The sequence below is a fragment of the Cygnus olor genome, chromosome 13, assembly GCF_009769625.2.
Source record: "Cygnus olor isolate bCygOlo1 chromosome 13, bCygOlo1.pri.v2, whole genome shotgun sequence".
NCBI classification, from domain to species: domain Eukaryota; kingdom Metazoa; phylum Chordata; class Aves; order Anseriformes; family Anatidae; genus Cygnus; species Cygnus olor.
In genome coordinates this window covers 12418676-12446659 of record NC_049181.1, presented here as the reverse complement: position 1 = coordinate 12446659, position 27984 = coordinate 12418676, and the positions used below count along the sequence as shown (strand labels likewise).

General features: G+C 35.1%; 1 long non-coding RNA gene across 3 annotated transcripts in view; it reads left to right on the top strand.

The window, feature by feature from the left end:
* The window catches only part of LOC121077479, a 156730-nt gene that overhangs the window by 8630 nt on the left and 120116 nt on the right, over positions 1-27984 (top strand). For 2 of the 3 annotated variants that reach the window (XR_005824075.1, XR_005824076.1), the window contains exon 3: positions 8325-8594. The exons of the other annotated variant lie outside the window; for it this stretch is intronic. This is a non-coding gene — a long non-coding RNA (uncharacterized LOC121077479). Of the gene's footprint in view, positions 1-8324; positions 8595-27984 lie in introns of those variants that run through there. 3 annotated transcript variants of the gene reach the window in all.

Genomic DNA, 27984 nt, shown 5'->3' with positions numbered 1-27984 from the left:
CTCTTTTTTCATTCCAGATAGTAGTATTGGACTGAGGTCTTTAATCTTGAGAATATTCTTTTGATTCGAGGACCTATAAAAACAGGCCACGTGTATGGTATATCCACTTCATGGAAGCATTTCTATTAACAGATTATGAGGTCTGCTTTTTGGTTTTTAGAGGATAAGAGTGGGTGTTGTGGTTTAACACTGGTAGGTAGCTGGGCACCAAACAGCCACTCTCATTCCTGCTGCTCAGCAGAATGGTGATAAAATACAATGAAAAAGCTCATGGGTTGAGATAAAGACAGGGAGATTGCTCATCAGTGGCTATCACAGACAGAACAGACTGTGCCTGGGAGAGATTAATTTATTGCCAATTAATAACAGCATTGAGTAGTAAAAGCTAAAAACAAACTAAAGCACCTTTTGCCCATCCACCTTATTCCAAAGTCAGAGCATTCTTCCATTCTACTAATTTCTGCATATGTATTAGGATGGATTACTTATACTTATTCCATTTCCGTTCACGAGCTTAGGCTGGAGTAGTTTTCTAGACATTTGGTTAAAAACAGCTTTGCTGCCATTTTTTGATAAAAAGAAATCTGTACAGGTTTGTTCTCCTGAGTCCTAAAATCTGCAACAACTAATTTGGGAAAAGCTGTGAAATCCTGTTTACTGAATGTAAGGCATAAAACTTGCTGCTTTTCAAGACATTTCTTAGGACATTACACAGTAGACATCATTATTGCTTTCTTCTGTCATTGCTGTGTTATATTCCATGCTTCTTGTAACGCCATTCTGTCCCTGGGGATAGCCTGCTACATTCCTTTTTTGTTGTTGTTTTTTTTTCTTTCCTTTTTTGGTTTGCCTCTGTACTCTTGTTCTCCTAGTTACTTCTAGCTGTAAAGGCTGACCAAAAAAGAATTGAATGATGGGTTTCCAGTGAGAAAAATCAGAGCTGTTGAACTAAAGGGCATAAGGCCGAGATTGTATCTGCAATTTCCCAAGCAACATAAAAGGAAACATGTTTTATGACAGTTTTGTTGCACACTTGAAAGGTTGTGTTTAGTTTGGAAAGGTGTAAAGGATGCTAAATGAGAAATAAACCATTATTCTGTAATACAGGTTTTAACAAATTCATACAGATTTAGCAAGATTTACCATACAAACGTAAACTGCAAAGTAAGATGTTAGTTTTCCTTCTGCAGAGGTAGTTTTCCTGGAATCTCATTTCTAACAAATCTTATGCTGTTTACACCTATAGTTTTTGATCAGCTGTCCATACACCAGCTGTCAGGAAAACACCAAGCTCAAAAGTTACTAATTAGATACACAGCGCAAAGGACACAAGCTGTTTGGAAAGCTCAGCAGTCTTTCCAGAGTTCACAGCATTTGAACAGTACCAGTTTTACTTTAACTAATGATATATTGTATAGCTTGTTTGGCAGTGCGGAATTTATCATAAATATCTCTCTTGTTCAGTTCTGAAGTCAGGTTAACAAATGTAATTACAGTTACTTGTCATCAAAGGTCATATTTTTCAATATAGAAGGAGATGCAATGCTTCTTAAATAGTTCCTTGATGAAAATTCCTATCAGCTACCCTTAAGAAGTAACTGTGATCATACTGTTTCAAAAGAGCTTTTCATCAAAGGTTAGAAATAATCTTTGGCATTCAAAAGACAGCAGTTCTTGCAAAGAAGACAAAGAGGCCACATTATCTTTAGAATCTGTGTGCCAGATTCTTTTTTTTTTCTTCTTTTTTTTTTTTTTTTTTTTTCTGACTCCCCAGAGAATCATAGAATCATTTAGATTGGAAAAGACCCTTAAGATCATCAAGTCCAGACATTAACTAACACTGTTAAGTCCACCACTAAACCATTTCCCTAAGTGCTACATCCACACATCTCATAAATACCTTCAGGGATGACAACTCCATTGCTTCCCTGGGCAGCCTATTCCAGTGCCTAACAACCCTTTCTGTGAAGTAATTATTCCTGATAACCTGTCTAAGCCTCCCCTGGTGCAGCCTGAGGCTGTTTCCTCATGTCCTCTCACTTGTCACCTGAGAAAGGAGACCAAAGTGCTACGAACTCCTTTAAGGTGGTTGTAGAAGACAATGAGGTCTCTCCTCAGCCCCCTTTTCTCCAGACTAAACAACCCCCTCAGACACTCCTCATACGTTTTGTTTTCTAGTCTCTTCACCAGCATAGTTGCTCTCCTCTGAACATGTTCCCACAACCCAAAACCTTTCTGGTACTGAGGGGCCTAAAACTGAACACAGTGTTCAAGGTGCAGCCCCACTGGAGCTGAGTACAAGGGGACAATCCCTGCCCTGGTCCTGCTGTCCACACTATTCCTGATACAAACCAGGATGCCATTGTCCTTCCTGGCTTCCTGGGCAGACTGCCAGCTCACGTTCAGCAGGCTGTCAACAAACATCCCCAGCTCCTTTTTTGCTAGGACAACTTTATAGCCACTCTTCCTCAAGCCTGTACTGCTGTATGGGGTTGTTATGACTAAAGTGTAGCACCTGGCATCTTCTGAAAGGTTTATTGTCTCTGAAGAACTTCATGTGTTGTGGTGGTTCTGAATCATGCTCTCATTTAATTATTCTGGTTGTGCTGTATAGATTCAGTTCCAAAATCCAGATGAGTTGGTATGAATCCATCTGTTCACTTTAGACTGGACCCCTCATGCATATTGGGAAGAATGACTTGTAATGACATATAAGGTACAACGACACAAATAGAACCCAGTTCTGCACAGCTTATAAGCTATCTGGTTTTCAGTAGCCCAGTTAGGGCAGGCGTGACCAATCACTTTATTGCTTGTAAATTCTGCAGTGATAATTCAAATGTTTCTTAATATAATGTATTCCATTCTTCTCTGCAGACATAACCTAACCTTAGTAGCCCTATTTAACATGCAGAGTTGATAAACTGTCAAAGCTGCCACAAGGTCACTCTCAGAATCTTCTGTTTATGATGTCATGTAGTTTTCTCTCAACCTCCAAGCCAACTGAATTTATTTCTAAACAGAGCATAAGCTTCACTATTTTGAATAAAGACTGCAGCAGTTGTTCTAAGTGAAAATATATGTACAGACAAGCCAGAAAAACTCCGGAATGGGATGATTTGCAGATATTTTCTTCTTCATAATGTCCAATAATGTACTGCAATTTATCTTAAAAAGTAGAGGCTTATTTGTCAGCAGACTTCAACAAAATTGCCACTGCACAAATGATCTCTCTTAGTTGATGATGTTCTAATTTTAATGGAAATATACCAATTCACTAGAAAGTTCCTTTAGTTATTTCCTTTGCCTGGAGTGGAGGGAAACAAAACATAACAAAACCAACAATAAAAATGGCCATCCTCCTCCCAGAAAATAGGACTGTCTGATTCTGAAGGATTTTCTGTTGTTAAACCATGAAAAAAGGGAATTCAAAGTATCTGGTCGCTAGTATGTGTTTAAAAAGGGGGCAAAGGGAATCAAAGCACTTTGACATGTCTTTGAAATGACAATGAAGAAATGATCCAGATAAATTTAGTTTAGACCGTCAAAAAGGAAACTGACTGAAATTTAAAGGTTCCAGCAAAAGAGTGAATCAGTTTTTGGTGGTTACATTATGATTTCTGAAATTTGGCTTTTGTCCTTGAAATTACAGAAGCTGTTCATCAAAGAAATGTCTATTCAAACTTGATCTACCTTCTTTATGAAATTTGGTTTGTGGCTATTACCAATATTATAAGCCAGTAACTGCATCTGAAAATTTTGCATGTTTTAGATGTTAAAGTTAGTCCCAACAGTCTGAGTTGGGAGGGTGATTACTTTCAGTACTATGACACAATTGAAAGAAGATAAACTGAAGTGTTCATCTTTGCTTCCCCAAAATGGGAGTGGGTGGGGTGCAGCACATGTTCATGTGGAGTTCATGGACTTCATAGGGGACACAGTTACTCCCTGAGTAAAATGGGCTTGATAGGTAATATCTAAAAGCTGTTTACAATACAGTTAGAAATTAACCAAAATTTAAACAAGATACAAAATGGTCCATCTAAATCATCTGTAATTCTGGAAACATTATACAAGATGTCATCTTGAAATTATCAATTTAAGTTGTCTTGTCAGCATTATTTGGAAAGAGAGCCAAGCCTAAGGGACAACACTGATGTGAATATGTGTAACTGCTTCTATTCTGAGCAGGTTACATGGTTCAGTTATTCACATCTGCACATAGCATTTGCTGGGTAGTCTTGGAGGAGTTACAGGTGAAAACTCCGTAGCTTCTGTTTGAGCACTGATACTATGAGCCAAAGAACAAAGTAGAGCTCATTTTCTCTTGATTAATTCATGTCCTTGTCCTCAACACTGTAGTTGCACAGACACTAACGTGGTATAAAATTGGCTAAGCAACAGGGTGTCTCCACATAAAGCAATCAGCATTGACTGACTGAATTCAAGTCCTCGTACTGTTAATTCTCTCCCTAGCTGGCTCTGCATTCAATCCTTTACTGCATCCCATAGAGTAAGATAAACAAGTCTGTTAATATAAACAGGATTATCATAAATATTTGTTTTAAAATATAGTTGAAAATAAACTGAAAAGAAAATGGCAATAAGTGGATGGTAAGAGTAATTGCTTATGAAATAATAAAAATTGAAAAAGATCAGTATAGAATGAGATTAGTAGTCTAAGGTAAAAATATCTAAAACTAATAGCGGATATTTCACACGAAGCCAAGGTTTTAATTATGGAATATGTTACTGAATGTGCATAATATTTTGAATACTTTGAATATTTTTGCATTAGTTTAAATGCTGAATGCAACATTTAAACATTTTTCAATAGCACAAGAACTATACTTCAAAGCAATTTTACTAAATGATGAAGTATACCTCATAAATCAGTTGAAGATAAACGTTTCTTTGCAAGGAATTTGCTGCCTCAGTTATGAATGTATGAAAAGTCTAGAATTCAGAAGTATTCAAGAGTGGAAGTCAATCCTGATAACTAGGTAAAGGTTGAGTAAAAGCATTTTTTGCTGTCACTGTAGTTAACCTGATTATGAATAGGCTCACAGACTGCCACTTGTAGCTACACTGGGTAAGGGATTAATGCTATTAACAGAGATGTTAACCATTGCAGAAACAATATAATATTTTGCCAAAACTTGTAAAGGTGTTGTCAGTTTTCTTTCCAAGAGCTACAGCCATCTAAAACTTTCTTATACTTGTAAATATAACTCATCATCCGTATGTACCTAATTTCACTGGACCTGATTTTTGGTCTGCATTATCCAAGATATTTCATAACTGCTTACATTACAGTATGGCTTCTGTTACAATTGGATTACGGATAATTTGTGGTATAATGTTCATCACGTTTTCATGACGTGACTTTCTATTCTTGAACAAGTAGTTGAATTCTGAGGATTGACACCTGAAATTGTTTCACATTACCATCATTTTTTTTCCTAAACTGTTGAATTTTGATGCTGTGTTATATAGTGTGTTATTCCCCTTCCCCTTTTCATGTATATTGGATTGTGAGAATATTATTTTGTATCTGTGACTTAATGACAACTTTATATAGGCTGGTAAAACTCATTTTCAACCTTCTCTTCCAGTCTCTAAGGACTTTTGCTTCCTGCCTGCTTGCTTGCTTTAAGCATGTGTCTAAAATTGCTTTCTTTCAACTTGAGGTTTTGATTTGGAAGTTAGGTCCCCTGCATTTGCTCTCTCCCTTCGTTGTTGTGACCAATTTCTTAGGCCTGTTTTTCTTATATATCTTTTGACAAGTGATGCTATGATTTGGCCTTTGATAGCAGCAAATTTTAGATAACTGTAGGCAATAACTGCTTGTTTTTATGATTTACTCTTTGTGCTTTTCTTTGATAGCTTAGACTAGGCTTTTTCTTTTCTTTTTTTTTTTTCTTTTTTCTCCTCTGAATCAGTGGATGTAAAATTGAAACTAACACTTACAAACACATGAATGTAATTTGAAATGATGTGCTTTGTGGTCAGCTGTGGTGGTTTTAACTTGCTGGGCAGCAGGTGGACTCCACCACAACTGCGCTCTCACTCTCCCTCCTCAGAAGAAGAGGGGAGAAGAAAGTATGCTGGAAAGAAAAAAAGAAAGCTCATGGGTTGAGATAAGGATAATTTAATTATCCCACATTGCTTTCCATGTATTATTTCCTTTCTTCAGACAATGAAATATATCAATGAACTGTTCTTTATGGCAAACCTGATTGTTAAAATCAGGGATTCAGTAGAAATGTAGTTTTGGTGACCTCTGTGCTGTCACAAGGCTTAATGGGACAAAATAAAATAATAATTATGAATAATAATAATAATAATAATAAAACTTTACAAGAAAGTTGATTCTTTCAACGTGTTTTCTAGTTTCTTTAAATGTTTTTCACTTTTATTGATCTCTTTACAAGACCCATTCAAAAAACTTCCATTGAAATTAAGTCCAACTAGTGTAGGGATTTAAGCCTGTGTATTGCACACATCCAGCCATTCCTAGGTGCCAAGCTGTGAAATGAAGCTGTCTCTTCTTTTTCTGCCTTTTTGTAGGAGTCTCAAATTCAAAAATTAGTTTGAATAGAAACCTGAAACTGTTCCAACTTTTCTTGGAGTGAAAGAAAGCGTAAAGGGTTTTGATCAGGCTAATATTTATGAGATTAGATCACGGTTAACTAGACTTTTATAAATGATTGATGTATTTAATTACTTTACAGATAAGTGAAGATCTGAGGAGACAGGAATGGACAATGTGTGTTTACAAACATAAATCTTTTATTTTTCTTTAAATAAAAACAAAACAATTTGCATCTAGAGACCAGAGGGGGAAATACTTCATTTCAAAGAAAACCATCTGGTTTTTCTTTTTGGAAGGAACTTATGTGACTGCAAACCCCTCTTATAAAACTTCACAAGGAAGTGGAATCTTGCTCTAAAAAAAATAAAAAATAAAATTAAAAAAATAATAATCCAAACTCCGAAACATCTTAAAGTGTGTGTGTGAAAATATCAAGTGGTTTCAACAAATATTTTATTACATAATATGCTCATCTTTTACACTATTTTACATAATGTCCAAATTATTTCTCCCTTCTGTAACACTGGAGACAAAGGCTCCAAAGAGTGCCTACATTCATAGACTGATGTGTGGGCAGAAGAAAAGCGTGTAATTTATTGTGTCGGGGTATGAACTAGCAGTGATAGAAGAAATAAGCTAATTGTATTTATTTCTGCATCCCTCTTCAGAGGCAATGATGAACACACACGAATACTATTTTTAGATATTTAGACGTGCAGAATGTCTCTTACTTTCTAGGTATGATGCCTAAAAGGACTAAGGAGACCTAATCTGTTTCTTGGAGTATGTCACTTGTGTAAAGTGAATTTTCTCAGAGATTTATTATTTTGACAATATAATTCCATAAGATAAATCATAAGTAAGAATCAATAACAGATTTTAATTGTTTTAAATTGCTATGCACAACACAAAATCAGCATAAGTTGAGTTTGGGGATGTGAATTACTAGTGATCTCCATGATACAGATGACTTCCCTTATTATGAAATATGTTTAGTTTGAGACACGGGCATTTTTTAACAAAGAATGCAACAATTCAATAATACAAGCCATAATGTTGACATTTTATTTATATATATATATATATATATATATAAATATATATATATATATATTTTACCTTAGCTTTTGCAGAATTCAATTCTTTCCTGATGGAACAAGCAATACTTTTCTGGGTTGTACATGACAATAAAAATCAGTCATTTATATGTTTCTATCTCAAATTTTGTCAGATGAGTTGAATTTAATTTGATCTATGCGTGAAATGTTTGTCTAATTTGCAATACGTATGAAAGCTAAAGTCTATTTCTGCCCTGAAAATTATTTATTGTAATTAATGAAAGTGCTAGCATTTAGTTTGTCTTCCTTAAGATATGTTTCAGCCCTTGTTTTTGAAAGAAATGTCTCAGCATTTTATTTTTTTTTTAAACTGAGCAGCAAGCACACAGGTTTTTAAGAGAAATTATATGCATATGTAGGGACAAGAATTGAAAAGAAATTTGTTCTACAACTTCTGCTGTTACTTCTTTTTTGTACCTTTGTCAAAAGTGGCAGTATATACTACTTGTATAGTGTGGCATACAACTGGATACCAATGTTTTGACTAATGGATATGTATATAGTAAATGAAGTATACAAATGTATTATGTTCTGCTTATACTGATGTGAAATTCAGTTGAGATTTTGATCGTGTCCTTGCTGACACTGGGTAACTGTTTTTTTTTATTTAGATGGCTGCATAAGAAACAACACCAAAACTACAGTTCTTCCTCCATTCCCCAGTGTTTCTGCTTTAACACAAAGAACAAGTAGATGGTAACTGACTTAGCAAATATGGAAATCCAGCATACTTTAAAGCACTTGCTTGAAAGCTGAAAGAGGAAAAATCAATAAAGAAATGAGAAAGTTGCCATTTCTAGTACTCCATTAGCTGCTGCTTTAATAAGATCTCATTAAATAGAACTTAAGAGCTGAACAAGGTGCAATTAAAATCAGCAAATTTCGCAAATTACTAGTTAAGCCTGCAGTTTTCCAGTATGTCATGTATCAACAGTTTAAACATAGCAGAATGAAATAGTCAATACGTTAAGCACCAATGCATGTGACTGGGTAGATTGCTATTGATTTTGGTGGAGTTTAGGACAGGCTTTAGTAACCAAAAACAGCAGAATTGGTCAGCTGAAAATGAATGATGGTGTAAGCCATATTTGCTCATTCACTTCATGTTAGAGAAAGAGTAAGGAGAGGAAAAGATTAAAAAGCAGATGCAGCAATGCTTGGAATTCTTGGTATGTTGCTTTAGTTCAGTGTAACATTCAAGTAAGGACAATGTCCTGTGTTTGAGTAGAATGAAGAGAATGATTGACTTTTATTTCCGCCAGTTAATTAGCAGTCATGTTTATTAGAAGAATATAGGATGAGGAGCCTTAATTCTTAAGAGGGAAGTGAGAGGAATCACAAATCCGTAACTTTGATATTATTAGCTAGAGAGCAGCTCTGCAGAAAGGGATCTTGGGGTGCTGGGTGACAGCAGGCTCGACATGAGTCAGCAGAGTGCCCTGGTAGCCAAAGTGACAAACTACATTTTGGGATGCAATAAACACAGCATAGCCAGCTGGCCAGAAGAGGAGATTCTCCCGCTGTATTTAGCATTAGTGCAGCCTCACCTTGAAAGTTGTGTGCAGTTCTGGGCCACACAATATAAAAAGGATGTTAAGGTCCTTGAAAGCATTCAGAGGAGAACAACAAAGGTGGTTAAAGGGCTGGAGGGCATCTCCTGTGAGGAGAAACTGAGGACCCTTCGGTTGTTGGGTCTGGAGAAAAGAAGGCTAAGAGGCTACTTTGTTGCTCTCTATAACTTCCTGAGGAGGGGAAGCAGAGAGGAGGTTCTGGCCTCTTCTCCCTGGGAACTGATGAACTGGTGGGAACAGCACAAAGCTGTGCTGGGGAGGTTCATACTGGGTGTTAGGACAAATTTCTGTACTGAGAGGGGGGTCAAACACTGGACCAGGCTTCCTAGGGAAGTGGTTGATCCCTCTTTGTGTTCAAGAGGCATTTAGATAATGCCCTTAAGAATATACTTTTGGTTAGCCCTAGAGCTAACTTTTGGTTAGGTCCCTTCCAACTGAACTATTCTATTCTATTGTATTCTATTCTGTTCTGTTCTATTCTGTTTTTATAGTGTTAAAATTTATTTTAGAAATGTAATTTAGCACATACTAACCAATTCAATGCCTGCTTTTTGTTGCTGTTTTTTGGGTTTTTCCTTACGTAAGGAATTGTTTACTAGTTAGCTGGAACTGCAGGCATCTGACCCAGGACTTTGTGTTCCCTTTTTGGGTGCTGTGGGACTAAAATAATATATATTAGAGAACCTGCCTTTTGAGACACTAAATCCTTTATTGGATCTAGCTTATGGGTTCACTGTAAGATAGAGAAAAATAGGTACAACAGACAAAGGGAGAAAAGTGTGAGGAAAGGGAGAAAAAGGATGATAAGCAGCAGCTGGGCATTTCTACTCATTTATTAGGTGTGTTGCTTGAGGTTGGCATAGTCAGAATTTTTTTCTGTTGTATTGACAGATTCCTTTTTGTATTTTGAAACATGATCAAAAGCTGAAAATTTATTTGAAGAAAATATAAAGGAAAGTTGAATCTATAACTTTACTTTGGCTCTTTCTTGGTTTTGTCAGGGCATGACTTGACATTCAGCTAGATGTTTAACATCTTTGTTGCAGGTTTATATAACAGCTAATTCTAGACTCTTCAAATCTAATGAAATTGAAGACTTTTTTCAAGTAATGCTTATTTTTTAATCCATATTGTTTGCTAATTACTTTAATTCTCCTTGCTGAGAACACAATTGGAAATGTTATTCCCACCATACCTCATTGTTTTGTGTGTTTTATGTATATAAACATATACAAAGATCATTACTGTTAGGCACTACTGTTCCAGCACTGTGGGGAAAAATGAGTCTTTCAGCTCTCTTTTCGTGGTGGCTGTTATCCAGCACCAAATGTGAATGTGCTCTTGAGAATGAGGTCTCTTCCATCCCCTTTGAATGTCATGTTTTCTTTCATCTTCAGAAATGTACATGGAGATCTGAATATAATAAAAGCAGTATGTCAAAAACTGTGTGAACAGTAACACATTAATTTTGAATTTCAGAATTAGTATTGTTTGACTTTGAATTAATCACATGGTGACTATTGAGTGCAAAATAGGTTTTAGTGTAATTTTAAAAACAATTTAGAGTTATGATATGTACTTAAAATATTAGATTATTTAAAACCATTGTTTTGTGTCAGGAACCAGTTACCTTTTTAAAAAATAAACAGACAAAACCCAGTATGCTATGGATTTAGCTACCCATAGTACATAATACATGGCTAATCTTATTTGTCTAAATGGAAATACTTTTACAGTTATGAAGGTAGCTATACCTGCTTTAATGTCAGTCTGGGTTTTATGAATTCCAGGGAGATAGTGGGCTCCAGGTCTTTTCTGAGGCTGCTCTTGACTTCATTTTACTTCTCTAAGCTTTGCGCATGTGTACAGACCTAAGTGATGATGGTGAGGTTGCCGAAGGTTTTCACCCCTCAGTTTCTCACTGAGTACAGCTTTGTGCTCTCTAGTTACTGATAGAATTGGTCATGTGTATTTCTCATGAAATTAATGTCAATAAGAAAAATCAAGCTAGTATATTAAGAAAAATTAGCAAGATTTTTCCTACCTCTGTCAAACTAAAGTTACCTGAAATATATTCTACTTTTACACATCACTTATGATATTTTCTGAGGGGTGTGGGGGGGGAAATGTTGTTTACTGAGAAACAGAAGAATAAAGATTTAATTTGTTTCTTTTTACAAGCAAAGCTGTAGTTTGTGCTAATTAGAGCAGCTGGCTTACAGAGCCTGCCTTAAATCCCAGAAGAAATCAGGAAAAGAGGCTCATTTTAAGTATTTCTTAGTCTCCAAGGTTTTAAATTAAAACCTCTTTTGGTTAATGAGAAAGCTTACCAGTTCAGTTGATATCCGGCAGGAGGACTGACAAGGAATTCTTTGCTATTCGTATTTCCTTCAGAGCATGGCCTTTTGATTTAGAAAATGTATCAGTCTAATAAACTGTGACCAACAGTACTTGAAAATTTATTGGAGAAGTCAGAGGTCTCCGATAGGTGCCTGCGTTTAGAGGGAGGCGGAGTATGGAGAAGCTATGGAAACAGTAAAAGAAATGTTTGTTCTCCCGCAGGTCTTTTAGCAGAGATGAATTTCAACCAAAAGTAAAAGTCTCCACTTTGTTGGGAGATGTATTTGAGTGTCCTGTTTGATGCTAACACTAGGCCTGCTTTTAATCTGCATTATTTTGCAGCCTAGGTTCAAATCATAACTGATTTATATTTCTCTTTCTAATCTTCTGTAGGTATTTGGCAGGAGGTTTGTTGACTCTCAGTCAGTGAGACCTTAGTTATACTGCGTAATTAGAATCAATCCTGTATTCTGTAGAGCATGGAAAGAAAGAGGTAGATTGCTGTTATATGAACATTTCTTTAACTCAGTTTGTATACAAATAGTCTATTTCCTATCTTTCCTAATGGTGTTTTTAAAATTCATTATTTATATCTCTAATATTTATTATCCCTTGTTCTACTTTATTGATAGGGGCAACATTTCATCAATATAAGTAAAGCACTCAAAAAAACAAAAAACCATGACTTTGTAAATGACTTTCTGGTGATTGTAATCAGTATTCTCTTGCTTTGCAGTTGTTTCAATAACTAATACACAGCTGTATTGATTGCAAAGTTTAAGCAGGCATAATTGCCTTCTAGGTTAATGAATTGTACCCACAGTGAGTTTGTGAGTGTGCTGTAGGTGTTTGGAATGAGTCTGAGTCAGTGGGCAGCTCACAGTCAAGCTGGTAATTTATTGCACAAAACCGGGTAACGTTCCTATTTCTGACTGAAAAACTAAGGAAGAGAAAGAAGCTATGGAGTTTGTGGACGTCTTTCATGTGTGGGATAGGGTATAAAATTTGGCAGGTTTTTTTTTTTTTTCCTAGTTTTGTTCCCATTAATCTTGAAGAAGAAGGATGGCTTCATTAGATACTACTTGTAACAGTAGCATTATTATTGCAAAAGCTGAGTTTGTTTTGGGTTTGTTTCTGGAACATACCATGAGGCACTGAATTCTTACTGAATCCTGAAGCCTATGAAGAAGTTCCAGTGGGCACTTCTGAAGAGTTAGCTACGTTAAGAAACTTCCAGGATCACCAAGCTTTCTGTCAAGTTAGCCACTGGGTGATGTTTTCAGTTCGTAAGGAAAATAAAGGGTAGTAGTTAAATATTTTTCTCTAATATTTTTATGTTTTTTTTTTTTTTTGCAAGTATTTGGGAGTTTTACTAAAATTCCATTTTTATTAAAAACAAAAACAAAATTAATAGAAAGAACAAGATCTTTGTTCTTTCTTAATTGGATCTTAAGTGAATTGCATGGTAAAGCTTAGATATATGGATGTATAAATAGCTCCATCTGTCACCTTGGCGGTGTTATTTAATGTAAAGCTCACCATATATAAATGGGCACATTTTCCTTTTGCTTCTGAATTTTGCAAAAGATATCAAGGCTGAAAACCCCATGTGAAGAGTTAATGTTAGTGAATGTTGGGTTAGGAATTTAAAGGTATCTCTAAACTGACCTGCAGGTAGCCATGAAAATATTTCACTCCCTATGTCCTCTTTTTACTCTGTATGATTCTGCCTTCATTTTTCATGTTTCAACATAGTTAAAATATAAAAAGGTTAAAATATTATTTGAGTTTTGCTTAAGTTTAATAAGGCTTTCTATTCATTTTTAAAAAGTCTCCTAGGCCTTGAATTCTGATTGTGTAAATATTGCTTGGTGATAAAAATTACACTGTTATTGCTTCTGAGTTTTTATTTGAAACTTTTTATTATGAATAGCTTGATTGCAATGTAAACGTCTGGGTACTCGTACTTGTCAGCCTCAAACACTAAAAAACCTTTAATCTGCTGACAAAAACACGGGCTAAAAACAGCCTTTGAAATACTGTGGAAAGAATTTATTCAACTAGTGAAAAGAAAAATGTCAGGTTTGTCTTGAATCATGAAAGTGAAAATTAATGAGAGTTGCTACATATGTAAATGCATTGCTTCAGATAATTGTAGTAGAGATCTGCCCTCTTAGCCTTCAAGAGGGAGAAAAAACACAAAACTTGTTTTAGTAAATCATTAGGGGAAGCACATCAAGTGGCTAGTAATGGGTAGAATAGGAAGAACGTTTTAATGTTAGGGCCAAATTTACCTTCATCAGCTTAACTATATCAGTAAAATAAACTTACCTAGCAGCAGTGTTGTCAATAATAAAATTACACGGATGCCTTAAGGAGAGAGCTGTGACTATACAACCTAAAAACCACTGTAGGCATTTGAGTATCAATTTCTTTTCCTAGTTAAAACTACAGTAATACTTGTAAAATCTTCTGTGGATTGTTGTGGTGGTTGTTGTTGTTTTGTTTTCTAATTGCTTGTAATTTTGTGGCTTAGATAATTGAGGTTGAGATCGCATTTCAGTTGCAACCAAATGCTACATTACCTGATAGCAAGATCATAGCTTAAAACCAGCTACAGAATTTTGAAAAATCAAAATGTGTTCTTAATTGCTTTAATCACCCACAGATTTTCCTAGAAGTAATCAGGGCTAATGTCAGAAATTATTCCAAATTAGTATAAGGAAATCAAAGGCCAGAAGCCACAGCATGTGAGCTGGACCAGAATGAACCAATGATACTGCCACTGTGGGATGCAATACTAAAACCCTTATGGCAGTGGGTTAGTCAGGTTGCACAGATACTTACTGAGGGAAGTTGCACAAAACCTGAAAGCAATAGTACTGCTGCAGGAGTGTGTCAGTTTACCTTTCAGAAACAGATGTTGATACCAATGCTGCATTATGTAGCTATATTGTTTCCACAGACAAGATATATTATGTTCTCAAATGTAATCTGATTCTATAATCTAAATCTCCATAGTGGAAATCCATCAAAAAAAAAAAAAAAAAAAAAAAAGAGCTAATATATCAGAAATAAACTCACAGGAGTGTTCAGTGACATTAAGAATGTCAACTTCCTTGCATGAAAGGAGGAACTCATGCTTGTGCTATCCCTGCAGATCTGACCATGTGCTTTTTTTAAAATGATGTCTCTTTGTCTGAAATACTTGCATTCTGTTGAATGCTAGAGAAGGCACTGCAGGCATTGCACACTTGTTTTTGATATTGCAGGAAAGCCAAAGGAACAGAAGAATCCTTAAATACACTGAGGGATCTCAGTATGCGGTATGCCTAAAAGTACATAAAGATGCTTTTACTTTTAAATATTAAAGTATCTGTAATATTAATAACAGATGTTACATCAAATTTTAGATATTGGCTCATTACTTACTATAACAAAACTACTTATTGTAAGTGCTTCCATTTAAATTAATATTTGGCTTCACTTTCTGAAAATGATGACAGACTGACAATCCCCTTTCTTCTTTGGCCAAATGCAATATTGCAATTTTTTTTGTATACGTAGTATCATAAAGACCATAAAAAATGATAGTATAAACAATATCAATGCTTTCCCTATGACCAAAGTTGCTTCTCAAAAATATCTGCTTGCAATACTTGCAATATTCAGGCAGAAAACAAGCTTAAGAATTGTTCTGAGCTATAAGTGGAATATTAGTTCTGAAATCTGATTGTGACAATTTGGCTGTCAGAGATGCCTATTTTACTGCTAATGCATTTGATTTGGGCTTGTGGACAAGGCTTGCATAGGTTTTTAACTGTTTACTCTTCTCTGACAGCTGACCGAACAACTGCAAGTCCATTAGGATCCAGGTTACCTGGATACCCTTTGCATTCTCCTAGAAATGACTAAAACATGTTTGAAAAATTACCAGAACAAAAAGCTATTCACTATTAAATTTCCTATGCCCTACATTATCAGTAATTGTGGCACTGTATTTAAGCATCATTTTTTAATAAGCTGCTTCATTTCTCAGTTGCTTTTAGTTCCTGAGAAAGCGTTTTGGAGACTTTTTTTTTTTCTTTAAATCCTAATGAATGGTGCCTATCACATTATTATCTGCTTTTTTATGCAATAGTCAATTCTACTAGGCTTCCTGCTTCAGCTCAACTGTAGCTGAAGATTTTTTTCTGCACAAAATACATTTATCTTTGCACATACATTTTTTTATGTTCAGATGCACAGTATCTGAGCGTAAAGTAACTTGCACAGAATGGCTGAAAAGCCATTATTTCTTTAGTATTTTCTATTAAAAACAATTGCTTCTTGTGTGCACCTATTCCTACCATGCCCTTGAATTCCCTGGGGCTACGGAGTTTTTTGACTTGTATTACTTTAACTCTGGGTTTAGCATTTGATTATTTTTTTTTTCCTCTAACTCTTCAGGGGGAGAGGTTTCCTGAAAGTAGATGTAATTCCCTCCCATGCTTATCAAAACCCTTCACAAAAATTCCTTTTGGAAGGGACAAAAAATCTAGATTAGATCTGTGTTGAATATTGGAAAAGTCTGAAAATCTGGAATTCAAATTTGAAATGAGAATTCACTGTTTTAAAAAGCATAATAATTAACAGATATAAAATCATGAATGGATGGATTTTTTTTATTACTATTATTTTTTTCCCAGTATGCAAAGAAAAACATTTGAAATTGAAAACCACCACCTGGACCACTTCACAAGCAACCCAGTGTTAAATGAAGCATATATTCAAAATTCTACTACAAAATTGTTGTGCAGCGTTTTGACACACAATGCTGTTAATGTTAAAAATTCCTGAAGATTTAAAGGAGAGTTTCTCTCTCTATATATATGAATAAAATACTGTTGGCATACTAGTGCATATGAATTTGAAAGAATCATCTAGTATTGTGCTTCAGGTTATAATCTACAAACCAGCTGAGGTCCAGGAAGAAAAATTTCCATGTTACAGAGTGATGATAATTTTTATAGCCTCATTATATTTGAAATATTCAGTATAGTTGTGTTAATTATAGAACTGGAACAAGATGAGATGCTGGGATAATGCATAATTAAAGTTCTTAATGTTTTCAAGGTCCACATATGTGTGGAAAAGGTATTTTGTCAGAAGTGTAAAATTAAGGAACTTGTTTGTTCTGAATATGCAGAACTGTACAGTTCAACAACCCTTACGCCCAAATGTAAGCAAGTATGAAATATGCATGCAAGTGATGAATTAAATTGAAAACGTATTTATGACTTTCAGTCTCTTAAATAAACTTTGTGTAAGGTTAACACTAATCATTCTACATCATAGGCTTAAGTGCTATAAGGAACCAAAGACAAAGCTTTAAATAAATTAGCACAAAATTGGCCTGGTTAAGATTTTTTTTTCAAGCTTTTGTTAGACATAAAAGCAAACAGAGGTTTACCAGGACTTGTAAAGAAACCTTTTATCAGATTCCTGCCAGAGGCAGGACAGTGATCAAATATAACAGATTTGCATTTTTGTCAAACAAAGCTAGAAGGTTGTGAATTATTAGAAAGTAATTACAGAAAAGCGATGAAAGAAGTAGGTGAAAATAACCTGGTTTCCACCAGCTGAGGTCTCTGAAATTTGAAAGTTATTATTACTGGAATATTGTGCACACAGGCAAACCACTGCTAGTAAAACGTGAGCTTCTAAAGTGGAAGATACTATGAAGGTGCTTTAATTTATAATTAATGCAGTGCAAGTGCAGTAGCATGTGAATTCTTTCAGACTACTGCAGAGCTAGTGATCTATAGAAGACAGTGAATTTAATCTTGGAAAAGCTGAACGCTTTTCATTGGACTTACAGATCAATGCCTGTTCATAGATATCATCACAATCTTTTTCTATTTAATTCTGTGATAAAGAATTAAGCTCATATCAGCTGATGGAAGGAATCTCGCATTGGAAAGTAGTTCTTCAAAAGGTTGGATTTAGTGTGATTGTTTTGTAGTTGTAGGAGAAAACATGCAGGAAATACCATTTAATTTATTCCAGGAGGATTTCAGACTGAAGTATTTAGAGATCTCTGGTAGTGTTCCTGTGTTTCTATCTATCTACGAGTAGGTAGTGGTTATTGACAAAATGTAAAGCTTGCAGCTTTAAATGTTGGTGCTTAAATGTTGGTGCTTCATTTTAAAATCAGAAGTTACAAAGAAAAAGGGGTAAAAGTTCAAAAAGCTAGGATGCTTTGTCCCCCTAAGTCCCTATTCAGTGCTTGTTAGGCAGAGGCCATCGTATGCAGAATAATACTATTCAGTGGCCTTTAAATATACACGCATAGTCATTGCAGGTGCTGGTTGCTTCTCAGGCTCAAATTTTAAGGGGGGTTGGATTCGGTACTAAAAAGCATCAAGCAGTTGATTTCTGTGGCGTGTAAATGGAGACATTTCTGAAAGGTAGCCCGTAACTGGAAAGTTGCATAGCAAGGATTCCACAGTCATCGTTTGAAGAACTGAAATGAGGCTTTGTCCTTGGGATGCTGGTATGACTCAAGATAGAGCATCAAAAATTGAGGCAAAGGTGACATTTAGATTCACAGTATCTGTAAAAGTCACAAACATTTTAAGTACCTGGAAAATTCTTTAATAACCTTGCAAACTAAGGGTCACTTTAGTGAGGTTTTTAATAGGTCCTGTATCATCTTTTCAACATGTGTTGTCATGAAAGCAGTGCTCAAATGACACTTGTTGGCAGCCTATACTGAGTGTTGCTTTTCTTAATTGAAACCTGGAAGAACTGTACTGAAAAAAAAAAGCTGGTTAAGTAATGAACGCCACTCAGGGACCTCTAGGAAAATTTACACTATCATGGTTTTCAGACACTTTAATATTAGAGAGAAAACTAAAGTGTCCTTTTATGCTCTTGTGCGTGGTTTCTCTCTTTCTCTCCCTACAAATCTGCATCTCTACCTTATTTCAGTTCTGTCAACATTTTGTCAGTAGAAAGACATTATACACCTAAAAAAAGTGCAATGATGATGCTTTTATTTCTAGCCACAGCGTGGAGAAAAAAAATCATGAACCAAACTTTTTTTTCTTTTTGTCCTTGAGATCTAAATCCTGTGCTAGCTTGGAAATACATATTTATGATTTCTCAGAAATTCTGTATGACTCAAACTCTAGGGCAGAAATAAAACTGAAAAAACTTAAATTATTATAGCATTGATTGAATATCAGTAAAAATCTAATAGAATAACCTGTATCTTTTAAAGAGAAAATGGAGAAAAATATAAATTACTCTAATAGGCTAAGATGACAGCTAATTTTTAATGATTTTGTTCAATTTAAATAATGTTTAATTTAAATTTCTTTCATTTTGATGCTTGTGCTTTTCTAACTGCAAGGCATCACTGAAAACATCTTCTTCTGTGACTTTCTTATGGTGCTGTCAGTAAACTGGCTGTTCTGGAACTTTAAAATATGTTGTAGCTGTTACTATGCAGGAGGATTTATTGAAGTGGATGTGAACTGGAATATCAAATTCTGTTGCAAAATTCCTCATTAAGAGGGTAACAAAGCTAATGATCCCTATTGACTCAGGTTTATTTCAAATGCCTAAATGAGTACTTGGATAATAAATCATTTCTGTAATGTAACAGAATTCTTGTAATTTGAAGAACTTAGTGTTAGATATGCTTTTGTTTGCATATATACTTCAAATGATATGATTATATTAGATGAAGATAAGTAGTTGGTAAATTATCTATGATGTTTGGAGCTCCTTAATAAAGGAACATTACAGCAGATTAAATATGAAGTGAAAAAGGTTTTTCAGTCTAACTATGCTAGAAAGCTGCTCATTTCTTGAACTATGTAGCGTATTTTATTACCTTTGGTAACATAAGGGAGAACAGCTATATATATATATTCAAAAACCCTGGAGTAATTTATTTGGATTACTGTTTTAAAGAATCAATTTCAAGGCTTTTGAAATTATCTTGTTGTCCTGCCTTGATGTTTTGTTGGAAGAGGTAGGGAGCTACCTACTTGAAGATGAGGGTAGAAACTTGCAAAACTAAAGGAAAAGAAGGTAAGACATCTGACAGCACACATTCTCATCCTGAATGACTTTTCCTTCATGTCAGGAGAGAGGAGCTTTGAATAGACTGGATGAGCAGAGCCTAGTGAAACCAAACAGAATACTTTTTATGATGTTAGAGGGCTTTGGATCTATCAGTTGTCTCTATATGGCCTTTTTCTTCTTATAAATCAATAATATGTTGTTCTGGCATATTTTCAAACATTACCCTTAAAATAGTTGCTTTTTCATTGAACAGCCTATTTACAGCAGATCAGAATATTGCTAAATTGTATAACTTCGCTTTAGGATGTTAATTTGCATCAGTAGGTCCCAGTTTTGTAAATATAATAGATCTTCAAAATTAAACTTGATCTCCTTAAGCTCTACTTCTTGATTTCCTAATAGTTAACCTGAGTCTCTGTAGAGATTAATTTGCCTTATGTTTCAGTACAAATGAATTGCAAATGAAATGAGGATTTAATTAGAAGAGAACAGCCAAGCATGCTGACTATACTGAGGCCTGGGAGAGGGATATTTAGTTTTAAGTAACTCTTCATAACAGAGTTCATCATGTGATGTGCAAGTAAAATAAATCTGAATAAAGAATGCCGTATTCTAGATCAGTTTCTGTCTGTGAAAAGTGTAGAAAGTGAATGTGTTACTTTGCTTTGTTATACAAAGTTGTAGTATTTGCTTCAAGTTCTGTGGTGGTGTTTTTGTTTCTGTACTTTTTGTTACACAAAAGTAAGCTGCCTGAAGTACTGCCTATGATATTCCTTGAGCAAAAGAAAAACTCAGAGCTGCAAAAGTGGTTAAGACAACTACCTGCTTCTTTCTACTTCAGCTCTCAAAAATAACTGGTAAAGAACTCACACTTTTGCATCATTGTTGAGCTTTGCAAATTTTGTTTTAAATTTTTAGCACATGTACCATCATGATGCATTAAGTGCATCAAAAAATAAAATAACTACTTCTCCTCTAGGCAGATTTTTAATTGTTCAGAAAACAGCCATTCTCTCTTAATTTTGAAGTAAAGTAGACAAAAGGACACAACTTTAATATGCCTGGTTTAGGAGTATTTGTTCTTGGTAGAAATATAATCTTGCTAGTTATATTTAAAAACTTTAACAATCTTTTCCCTTAATTCGGAACTAGCACTTCATTCAAGATTAGCTCATCTCTCTCTTCCTTTTTTTTTCTTCTTTTTTTAATTTCTAATTTCACCCATTGTTAGGCTAAAAAAGGTGTTCTTATGAAAAACTGGGTCAGAGTTAGGCATACATATGGAGCTCTACTCTTTCCAAATTTTTGTGATTGCCCTAAAAGGCAGAACAGAACTAGGAGGGAGCAAACCAGAGATGACTGTTGAGCCAGATGAGTGTTTACTGTTGGAACCACTGCTACTTACTACTTTACCTTTCCATGCCAGACAGATTGGTAGTATAAAAAAGCATAAATGTTATGCTTATTTTTGTTGTCAATGAAACTGAGTTGATGCTATGAATTTTTGATGTGAATCCCAAATCTTAGTAATACAGGAAGTTGAGCTGCAGGTGGGAATATATAAATTGTTCCTTCTTCTGTGTAATTAATTCATGTGTCTATGATTTTAGAGAACTAAAATAGGAAATCCTACACAATGCAGAAAGCAAAATGCTACCAACTTGAAGTTTCAAGTAAATCAAAATTTCTGGTTATTGTAGTGTAAACTTCAGTTTGTTTTTGTGACTTCATCTTGACTGTTAATTTCTACATTAAATGCATGATAATAGGCCTTGCATAAATGTCGTGTCCTGGGTTTGAAAATTAAAGCGACTTCATGTATTGGAATATTTTCTGAAGAGAGAGTTGTTACTATTTCCAAAATCTGATGAATGGGATTACAAGCAAATTTTGTGGTATTATCTAAAAGTTATCTAATTATTTTGGCATTCACAGTTGTTGAAATATTCTAGTCCCTTATCTTTAGTAATTTCACTGAAAAGGAACATTTGTGCTAAGAAAATTAAATCTTTATTTTTTCTCTTGAAATAATTTGTCACTGAAAAAAATGGGGGGAGGGGAACGGGCTGGGGGGAATATTTTGTAAAGGTTAATCTATGGATATTTTTTTTCTATAGAAGGGTGAAATACCTGATACAGCACAGTTATAGCACGTTCTCTGGGATCAATCTGACCCTATCTTTTCAAGTTCCAGGATATTAAATCTTGGTGTTACATAAGCAATGCTGTAGTACAAAGAATTGCCAGTAACATGAACAGAAAGTCTTTGTTGATGCAGTTTATTAAAGCTAATCCAACCTGACACCACCTTGTGTCATATTTAATTACTCTCAGGTCTAGCAGCAATTGTGAGTGAAGCCCCTAGGTTAAAATTCATTTTCAATTTATTTTTTTGTTGTTGCAAATAAATGCTGAGAGATTTTGTAGGATTTCAGAATGTTTGTAGTTGAGCAAAACATCAAAGATTGTGTACATGAATGTGCTTAGATCTTGGATGTGTCTTAGATGTGGATGTAGTCTGGGCTGGGGGGAGTAAGGGGGTAGGGGATGCATGCAAAGAGGGGTAACTGGCAACCCACAGAATTTCAGACCTGAGAGTCCAAAAGAAAATATCTCCAACTTTGTGTGTAATCTGTGTCACTGAAGTATACTCAAGGGGAAATCTTATCTCCAAAGCACTTTTTCCCCATCTTTTTAATTGGATCTGGCAGGAGAGGAAGATTCTTTTCAGGACTGGAGGTGGGCAGTCTAGTTCCTAGAACTTCATTAAATATGTTATAACTTGAGGAGAAATTTTAGTTGATTACCCACAAAGCTAGCAAACCTCTATTCTAATGAAGATAGAGGTTAGGCTTCCTTTCCATTTTGTTTTACTTGAAAAAGCTAACCTGAAAAGTATGGCTATGTAAGATGCTAGTTTTGAGCAGTCAAGGGGTTTACTTTCCATCGGTTCAAAGTGCTTAATTCATATTTGGACTGTTTTTTTGTTTTTGTTTTTTAATTATTATTTGATGTTTTTAATTGCGGGAAGATGAGCATTATGTCCCTTCTGGAGCTACTGCTTCAGTAGCATGTGTAAGAAAAGGCCAAAGAAATTCTTCACTATGGGGATGGGGAGGCACTGGAACAGGTTGCCCAGAGAAGATGTGGATGCCCTATCCCTGGAAAAATTCAAGGCCAGGCTGTATGGGGCTTTGAACAACCTGGTCTGGTGGGAGGTGTCCCTGTCCATGGCAGGGAGTCAGAACCAGATAGTCTTTAAGGTTCACTCCAACCCAAACTACTCTACCACTCCTCTAGCAATCAGAAGAAAAGCAGAGATCTATTACAGATGAAATTTAGATAGATCCAAATTAACTGCGGGGTTAGAAATTCAGAGCTTGATTTTGTGGAATGTTTCTGTCTCTGCAATGGGAAGAAAAACTAAACTTGTTTAGAAACAGAAGTTCAATGGAAAAAAGAAATAGTTCTGAATTTGTCCAGAAAAAGAGATTTTGTACTAAAACGTGATTACTAATTCAGTGTTTATCAATTATGTTGCTTTGGTTTTTATGTGAATTAGTGTCAGCTTCACTACAGAATCTTGCTCTTAATGGTAAACAATAGGATATATTTAACTTATTATTCAACAACTATTCATGTTTTGCAGTATCTCCCAGAAGCTGAAATGTGAAATACCTTTAATAGAGATGTAAAGGAATAAAAAACTGAAGGATACCGTAGAACAGTCTTGGAGTTGTAGAGTATGTGAGAACTAGAGTTAGGGTGAAGTTAGTGCAAGATTCAGACAGTCCTGATTCTTCTATGTCCTGTGGCTAGTTATGGGAAATGCTAGCCCTAGAAAACGTATTTTTTTTCTCTGATGAAGTGACTTTTTTTTTTTATCTCTGCCTGATTTAAAACACACCATCATAACCAGTTTGAGACAAGATTTTTTTTTTCAATATATATATATATCTATATATCTTGGTTTTGTTTTTCTTTATTGGTGTTTCTGAAAAATACTGAAATATACACAAATATCTTCTGAGATAGGCCAAACTAGCTTCACTTTGATGTAAGATTTTTCCCTTAAGAAAAATAATCAGATGACTCATGTATACATATTCATTGAAACAATCTGATTATGTAGTTCCTCTGTGGATTGTCTGTGCTTTAATATTATCCAATGCTCACAGCTTTGCATCAGAAAAGCAGAGATTTCTCTCCACATCAGCCCACACGTTTTCTTATATTTCAGGTGGTGGAGAGGTTGATGGGTTGATGTTTCTTTGTTAAACTGCATTTTCAAAAAAAAAAAAAAAAAAAGACATCTCAAGACTGACTGAATGTTGAACAGAGCTTGTAGTGACAAAGTGTTAGAATAAGCTGATGCCATATGGCAGGTCAACAGTTCCATTTTGTTTTACCTCTACATCTACGGATTGTACAATGAAAATGATTGGTTAAAGCATGAAGAAAATTCAACTCACTTTTTCTGTTTGTTGGAAAAATTGGGAATTTCTGCCTTATGTTGCATATGTGAAAGAAGGATGTCTGAACTTGATTCTACTTTTATTTTTTAAATTAGGCATCATCAGAGAGACAAAAAGCAGACAGCCGGCAGTAGTAGTTTTATACAGTTCATGACTTTAAAGTTCCAGATTCTATTCAATTTTGTCATAGTTTTTTTTGTTATAGTCTGTTCAGGTTATAAGAAGTTTGCCAACATCTGAACTGAATTGCTTGATTGTTATATTTATGCAACTGTACTGATTGTGACTATTTCTATTCAAATCAGAGATGTTTTAGTTAGAGGTAGTAAATATTGCCATTATTAAAGTCAGTCAGTATCTCTTTCCAAGCTCTGGAGAGGCATGGCAGTTTGTTACCTTTTGTATATTAGTAGAGTCAGCAAACGCTTATTTTCTCCAGTGGTGGTTTATAAACTCCTTGTAAATGTTCCCTTGATGAATTACACCTACCAAAGGAAAAATAGAGCCTGTTATACAGTGATCCTCCAGAATATTGATCTGCTGTCCTGTGTACAGTGTGTTCTTTTTAAATTGGCCTGGTTCTCTGCTTGCAATTGTGCAGTTCCCCTGGAATGTGTCAATTTGTATGACCACCAAATTTATCCATTACAGTTATCCACTTTGTGTGTGGACTAGAGGCATTTCTGATGGTTAAGAAAGTATCTGTAGAGCCATGTTATGCAGAATATGTTTTGGAAATAGTATCTGTGTGGGTGAGATACTTAATTGTCATTGAATTAAAAGCCTAGGAGTAAATGAAAAGTAATGTCTTCCTGTGGGATTCAAATTTGCATTGAAGTTGAGTCTTGAAATATATATCAGTAAATACTGTGCATGATTTTTCAAGGGATCAGTAATGAGAATTTGTGACAAATTGTAAATTTGTAATTAATGTTATTTTTAATTGAGTGTCTATGATTATTCCTATAGCTCTGTGTGCCATAGGAGTGAATGTAAATTGAGGTAGTATCTCATTTATGCAATACTGAGAATGCAAGCCCTCCAAATGAGTTCAAATTATTTTTACTATAGACACAGAAAAAATGCATTCAGTAGTTTCATTATCAATATTTGAGTAAGTACTAGAAATAATTTTGTTTCCAAATTAGACCTATGGAGATGAACAAGGCTCAAAATGAAGGAATATAACTCATTACATTTAAAATGAATTTCTTTAACTTCTGTAAGGTCAAGCAAGATAAAATGTCTGAGCAAATTTAGTCTTAGATTTATCAAGGCCAATAAAATTAGGATTCTTTACATTATAATGTTATTACAGCCAAAATTTAAATAGTTATCTTAAATGTATTATGACTGCTGTATCTGTTAGATAAAATACATTAATTTTAAGTGCCAACAATGTAAGATAGTATGGACACTTCTAGCAAAGAAAAAGAGGATTCTAAAATTGCATTTATCATAGACTTCATAGCAGAAAGTGTAAATTATTTTTTTTGATCTGAAACAATAGTAATTACAAAATTCTCCATTTTTATTCACCAAGACCAACCATTTTTTCCTCTTGAAACTTGTGGAAATAGAGGATTATCTCTAATCAAAGAAGACAAGCTCTCTTTATAACAGGGTTGTAACTAAAATTTATCCTGCTCACTGGATGCCTTTGAAATTGCGTTTTTAGTATGCTTAGCTTGTTCTGTTATGTCCAGGGATACATTTGATAGGTTTTCCTCTCTGAAAGTTTTATTTGAGGATCATGTATGTTTATTTGCAGGATAAGGATGTCCTTCCTTACAGGAAGAACTGGAATAAAACTGAATTCCCAAGTAGTCCAACATTACAAAATGTACTGTCCTTGGGCACAGCTTTGGTGTTTTTTAATAGTTTTTATGAATTTTATTCCTTAAAAGAATAGCTCATGTCATTGATAATAAATTCATATATTATCAATGATAATAGGTAAGATTGATAAGAGATGTTTTGACTCTTTATTTTAAGTGCACCCTTACCGCAGACCCAGAACCAGGAATAAGAATGTCCCTGAACTGCCCAAACTTTAGAAACTTGGGCATGAATTGCTATGTGGAGGTTCAGGATCCTGCCTAACTTGGAGACAATGTACAGGAGTGAGAAGACATTCTTTTTTTTTTTTTTCCTTCCTTCCTTTCCCTGGCACATCTTATGTGATAATTTCCTGTCACGTTATGTCCCCTTTTATTCGATGTTGCAAACTTCATGTAAGTGGCAAAGGTAAAATAGAATATCTCTTCTGTAGTATTGTGATCTTTTTCATAGAACCACAGAATATCCCGAGTTGGAAGGGACCCAGAAGGATCGTTCAGTCCAGCTCCTGGCTCACATAGGACCACCCCAAAATCAGACCCTATGTATGAGAGCATTGTCCAAACAATTCCTGAACTCCAGCAGTCTCAGTGCTGTGACCACTCCCTGGGGAGTCTGGCCCAGTGCCTGGCCACCCTCTCAGTGAAGGTTTCCTAACACACAGTGACCCTCCCCTGTCCCAGCTCCGTGCAGTTCCCTCAGGTCCTGTCACTGCCCCAGTGAGCAGAGCTCAGCACCTGTCCCTCCACTCCCCTTGTGAGGGAGCTGCAGGCTGCCGTGAGGTCACCCTGCTATAATTTGGTCCCATGTTAAATCAGTAACAGAAATGTATTTTTATGTTATCTTTTCAACTTTCTACTTGGATTACTGTCTCAAAGACTTCATAAGCTTTCTGTTCTGTTCATCTGCTACCTAGTGCAGTGTGTCCCATGGCTCTTAATGACTGTGGCTCCTAAACAGTATGGCAATGGAAATAAATATTAGTATTATTTTACCACTACCAATACACGTTACTTAAGACAAGCAGTACTGTAACCTGATTAGTATCTATTAGGATTACTTTGGACATGAAGAGCTATACTGAATGGTAGCTCTTTGTACAATCAGCCTTTTAATTCTCTCTGAGGCAGAAGACTTCAGAGAAAGGTTTGTAATAGGTCCAGAGTGCATTTGTTTTCTTAGCAGCAAAAATAATCTCACTTCATTTAACAAAATGTTTTTTCTCCAGAATGTATTTAGCTGTCCTCACTTACTAAATGGAAATAATACATGTTAATTATGGTTAGTGGGTGCAGTGCATTTCCTATCTGATGGCTTTGTCAAAAGCTGTGTTTTATCTTTGGTATTTTTATATAATGTTTTGACAAAAATAGCTTATTTTCTGTAAAATGTAATGAGTGAGATAATAGCTAAACATTCATCCTGTTTTACTAAGGAGTACCTTAAGGCTCTTTTTGATACTTTGCTACTGTGGAGTTCTTCCCATGCTTAATAAAAAGTATAACACTTAATAACTGACCCTTTCTTACCAATACTCTGTGATAATATATTAATTATGTCATGGCATTCTCAGGTGTTGTATAAACACCCTAGCAGACTGGTAATTGATCAAGTGTTTCTGCTCAAGTAAAGCCTTAGAATTTTTAATGACCAGCAATTGTTTGAGTAGCGTGGAATTGAGTAGTAAAGCTCCTGAAGTCTCCATTGGGATCAGTGTTTTACTCAGATGACATTATTTTCATACTTAACTGAAGAAAGTGGCTGAGCTGTAAAAGTGTGTTAGTATAACTTCTCTACTTGAACCAATCCTATGGGATCTAGATGTTAAATTATTAGGCCATAAGGACAAGGTGTTCCTTGTTTTGCTGGTTTTAAAGTAGTCCTTGATTAGGACTGCCTCACACTATTGCAATACGAGTAATAGGCCAAACAACCATAGCACTGAAGAGATGGTCATTTTGTTAGAGAAA